The 5,581-nt window shown below is 41.5% G+C and overlaps 1 pseudogene; it reads right to left on the bottom strand.

Moving 5' to 3' along the window:
- Nucleotides 1-2,062: 2,062 nt before the first annotated feature.
- On the bottom strand, nucleotides 2,063-2,475 carry LOC115873740 (annotated as a pseudogene).
- Nucleotides 2,476-5,581: the final 3,106 nt, after the last annotated feature.

The raw sequence follows: 5,581 nt of genomic DNA, 5'->3' as shown, positions 1-5,581 counted from the left end.
TAATAACCTGATATTCCATGATGCTCACCTTCCCTACACCATCACTGAAGACAAAATGGGTGCATAAGCAAATGTGGTGAAGAAAGCTGATGGTGTCCGACTATTAAAAGATATAGTGTCTAGGGTCTTAAAGTCTTGAAGATAAACAAACGGCCATCTAGTTGAAAAGCAACAAACCACACATGGAATAAACACACCAGCCTTTGTGATCACAAGGTGTCAATAGAATCAGGTATCAGGCATCTAAGACCCAGGACAAAAAAAAATCATATTATTGTGAATGAGGGGGAGAGCAGAGTGGAGACCCAAAGCCCATCTGTAGACAATTGGACACCCCCTTACAGAAGGGTCATGCAGAGGGGATGAGTCAGTCAGGGTGCAGTATAGTACCACTGAAACATACAACTTTCCTCTAGTTCTTCAATGCCCCCACTATCATGATCCCAATTCTACCTTACAAATCTGGCTAGACCAGAGCATGTACATGGGTACAGATAAGAGCTGGAAACACAGGGAATCCAGGACAGATAAACCCCTCAGGACCAATATTGAGAGTAGTGATACCAGGGGGTAAAGGGAAGGTGGGAGGAGAAAGAGGAAACCAATCACAATGATCTACATATAACCCCCTATACGGGGTTTGGACAGCAGAAAAGTTGGTGAAGGAGTCATTGGGCAGTGTAAGACATGAAAATATTAATAGTAATTTATAAATTATCAAGGGTTCATGAGGGAGGGAGGGTGGGGAGAGTGGGGGACAACAATGATAATTATATTATTATATAATTACATATCTGGAGAAACTAATAAGACTTTCTTGGTAAAATATAATTGTAAGACATGATATTTTCTTGTGAACATTTCTAAACTAGCTCTTAAGATATTTATCTAATAAAATTATCCTGGTTTCTAATGTGCTTCCTATATTTATGGCATAGTGGGTGAAGCATTGGGCTGTAACCCCAAGATTAGAAGTTGGACCCCACCAGCCTCCCCACAGGAGAGAGATGAGGCTGTCTGCTCCTGGAAAGACTGACTCTTAGACGTGCACTGAGGCAGCTCTACTCTGTGCTCTAGGGCTGCGAAGAGCTGGGCTGGCCTCTCTGATACTGGATAAACTAGCTATCTTATACGATTCCTAAAACGTGACGATGAGACCATCAGATTGCAGCAGGGGTCCTCAAACTTTTTAAACAGGGGGCCATTTTACTGTCCCTCAGACCGTTGGAGGGCCGGACTATAGTTAAAAAAAAAAAACTATGAAGAAATTCCTATGCATACTGCACTTTTTTTTTAAGGGTGGAGACAGACCCAGTCATGGACATAGCAGCCTGCTGGGTCTCCTGTCTTTATTAGTTTCCAGCCGATCAGTTCAGAAAGTTGGAGAGGGTGAGGCCAGAGAGGGTGAGGCTACCACCAGGAGCTCTGGACGTACTCTCCTGGGGCAGGCTTGGCAGGTACAGACTGTGGGATAAGACCTCCCAGGCCCCACCGGGGACTGGTAGGAAGACCATGGATCAGTGGCTGCTCTCCCACACAAATGGAGACCTGGGACTCGGGTTGTGCCATGGGCCTGCATGCCCCAGCAGGTCACAGACCATCAGTGCCCTGGTGAGCCTGGAAGGATTTGACCAGAGCAATTCATGCAGTGACCGGGCTGGAGCTGCAGACTGGGACATGGCCTTGTAGTGGTTGTAGCTGCTCACACAACTTAGGGGGTCAGTGCGGGCCCTGGTGAGGGCTGGAGCCCCTTTGGGAATTGGGGCTCAGAGGGGTGAGATCAGAGAGGCAGGGAGGGGCCGCCAGGCTGAGGAGAGAAGCCAAGGGTGTTATGTCTTTCAAGACACAGACACCTTAAGACCAGAGTCCCAGCCTCGAGCCTCGGAGGCCAAGATGAACCAGCCCTTGGCCCCATCCTGGCACAGGGAGTAGGGTCCTCAGGAAACACCGCTCCCTCAGGAAACACCGCTCCCACCCAGCCCTCCCTGCCTGAAGGTCAGTAGGCTGTAGTTCTAAAGGCAGGCGACCAATGACTATGGCTGCTTGGGGTTCCGCTGCCCGCTTACTTCCCCTGGGAGGCAGATTTGTTGCCTTTAGGGATGAACTTCAGGGAGCTGCTGAATATTCAGAAGTGGGACTGCCCCCACTTGGGGCCATCATTGAGGAACTCGAGGCCAAGCCCGTGGCCGCATTTACCGCAGGACACCCTAAAGGCATCTGGCTGATTGCGCTCGGGCCGCTTGGCCACGCTGTCATCGTGGATGGTCTCCGTGAAGGCTGGCCAGGCGACGAGTGCTCGTACTTGGAGCGGCGGGAGAACAGCTCGTAGCCGCACTTGGCACACGCGTAGACAGCGGGTTCAAAGTGATTCTGGAAAACCTCGCCCGGAGAAGCTCAGAAAGACAGAGTGCCCCCAGTTCCCGTCCCGCTCTCACACTCCGACAGCTCCGAGTGCACCGACCCCACCGCACACATCTTATTTTGAAGTAAAAACCCAAAACGGGCAAAAACGCCCGGCGGGCCCTATAAGTGTCCTCGGCAGGCCGCACGTGGCTGTAATTTGAGAACCCCTCGATCACAGCAATGGTGCAGATACGGTATACAGTAAGATGGACAGTTATTCCTCACAATGCTTTCTTCTAGCTTGGCCTTTGGCTGACTTCTGAGAACTTGAATTTCAGAAGGTTTCTCAGCATCATTAATTGATAAGTGTAGATCATTGTGCCTAAATTCTATAAAACAACATGGCTAGAATACATGCTGAGAATATGAAATTTGGGTACATTCCAGAGAGAGGGTGCCTACATGATTAGGGTGTCTACCTTAAAAACTCTGGGCACCAAGTCTGAGAGGACCTTGTCTGAGAGGCAATATTTCATCCAAGTTATTATAACTTATGACTGGGGAATTCAGTGCTTCCCACGTGATTCCGCCTGGAGCCTATCTTTTGAAGCTTATACCTAGTTTTCTCTCTTTGATTTTGATCTTAGGGTTTTTTCATAAAATTTTATTTGTAACTTTCATTGTAATAAATCATAGTGGTAAATATAGCTACGTGCTGAATCTGGGAATCCTCTTAGTGAAAATTTGGTGGCCATCAAAACCCCCAGCATAGCACTGTACTTTCTTTCCAATCATACCTTATTTAGATACACAGTAAACTCTTACTGATTTTTGCTAAATTATTCAAGGAGGAAAGGACAAGTAAGTATCAAAGCATCTCTGTCTAACATGATCCCACACATAGCACAAATACTGCTTTAGCTTATTAGGAAACATATTATTTTCTAGCTCTAAAACATTCTGAACAGTTAGCCATTTATTGGTGCATTTCTGTTTCATCTATACTTAAGTAGTTAATACTAGCAGGAAGCTTCACCTGAAGTCAAAAAGTTAATACAGTGAGCATACATAATGTAATATACTTTACACTTAATGAAAAAGTAGAGAAATTTCCAGTCTTGAGCTCTAGTTGTATTATCTATTTCTCAGAAGAATGTTTGCCTACTTAACTGCACTATGCAGTGTCTATTTCCTTTCAGTGTTCATCGCTATATTTGAACTACCATTTAAAATTATTTTTGCATTATTATTTGTAAATAAATAGAGGTAAAATACAACAGTTATTTTCTGTGGTGTTTACAGTGGTCTCTGAAGAAATCCATTTAAATTTGCAAAGTATGTTAGTTCCTTTTGAGATGTAAATTACTGTTCAGCAAATGTAGCACATAGAAAATGCTAATGCTGCTATAAAATAACCTATTGAGAAATATTCTATACTTGTATAAAGTTTCACTTTTTGTTATTGTTACTTCTGTTATTCATTTTGTACTTCTTTCTTCCCTATTAAATAGCAGCTTTTAAAGGAAATTACTGTCTATTTCCATTACAGACACAACTACTTAACTAGATAGAAATACTTGCATTATCACAGAAGGACAATCTACTAGAATATCAATTAAATTCTCAATACTATTTTTTATTTTCTCTATATTGTAAAGATGTTTATTTAATAGTTATAAAACTAATTTAAAATGTTCAGAAGTATTTTAGTGGCTCATATTATCCACATATTCCATACAAGTGTTTAGTTTCAGAAAGTTTATATAGTGGGGGGGGGCAGATAAATCTTCTTAAGACTTATTTAGTATGTGGATTTCAAAATGGTCCCTCTTCTTTGCTTCATTGATTGTGTTAGCCATATATAGACATTATAAAAAGGCTATACCCTAAAGGAGTTTGAAATTCAAAAAGAAAAATAAGTAAGCACATTTTTGTGTGTGCTGAGTGAATACTGACTCATGGCTATCTTTTGTGTTGTCCTTGTAGAATTTTCAGTAAATGTAACTTTTCAAAAGCAGATTTCCAGGATGGCCCTGAGGTGAATTCTAACTGCCCAATTTCTAATTAAGTGTCAAGAACTTAAACATTTGCACTGCTCAATAGCCAATGCAAAATGAAATAGGATTATAAGGGCATTGTAAACAAATGTTCGATGTAATGTCTAAAGTATGAAACGAGAAAGCAGCAGAGATACAAGTAGAGTGCCATTTATAACTAAATCATGCTAAGTCTCTTGATATTCTTGTATATAACATATGATTAGAAAAATAACACAAAACGCATGAAAAATACCTTTAGGAAATCTGACACAATTTTTTTTTGTGAGAAGACTTCTCAGCTTTATCCAATCAATTCAGCTTGTTTATGTATGCAATCCATTGCAGGTAATGGCTATTAATTAATAATAGACACTTTTTATTTCATAAGTGGTTTACTACACATGTTGATACTTTAAGTATTTATTTTCTCTTTCTTAATCTTTTAAAATATCATTGAGGAATGGGATTATATCTTTATTTCCATATTGTGCCATAAAAACAAACAAACAAAAAAATCACTGTCATAGGATTGATTCCTATGGCTTAGCCAACCGTGATCCTTATTTCATTTCTTAATTAATGGTAAATTATACTCAATGTAAAGAAGACTAAAATCCTCAGAACTGGACCAATAGGTAACATCACGATAAATAAAGAAAGGGTTGATGTTATCACGGATTTTATCTTTCTTATATGCGCAATCAATGCTCATGGAAGCAGATGTCAAGAGATTAAAAGATGTGTTGCATTAAGTAAATACACTGGACAAGACCTCTCTCTAGTGTTGAAAAGCAAGTATGCTACTTTGAGGACTAAGATATGCCTGACCCAAGCCATGGTGTTTTCATTTGCCTTATATGCATGTGAAAGTTGGACATTGAATAAAGACCACAGGAAAATAAATCCATTTGAATCGTGGTGCTGGCAAAGAATATCGAAAACACAATGGACAACTAAAAGGACAGACCTACCTATCTTGGAAGAATTATGGTCAGAGTTCTCCTTACAGGCAAGGTTGGGGAGACTTCTTCACACTTACTTGGGCATATTGTCAGAAGAGACCAGTCATGGGAGGGCTTCATGTTTGGTAGAGTGTCAATGAAGAGGAAGGGCCTCAAGGAGAAAACTGTCACCAGAGCTGCAGCAATGGGTTCAAGCACAGAAAGAACTGCGAGGCTGGTGCAGGACGGACAGTGTTT

This window comes from Echinops telfairi, unplaced genomic scaffold (assembly GCF_000313985.2).
Source record: "Echinops telfairi isolate 266 unplaced genomic scaffold, ASM31398v2 ScPeMD7_7469;HRSCAF=8507_1, whole genome shotgun sequence".
Lineage (NCBI taxonomy): Eukaryota > Metazoa > Chordata > Mammalia > Afrosoricida > Tenrecidae > Echinops > Echinops telfairi.
The sequence above is the reverse complement of the archived record's forward strand: the minus strand, read 5'-3'. Positions and strand labels throughout refer to the sequence as shown.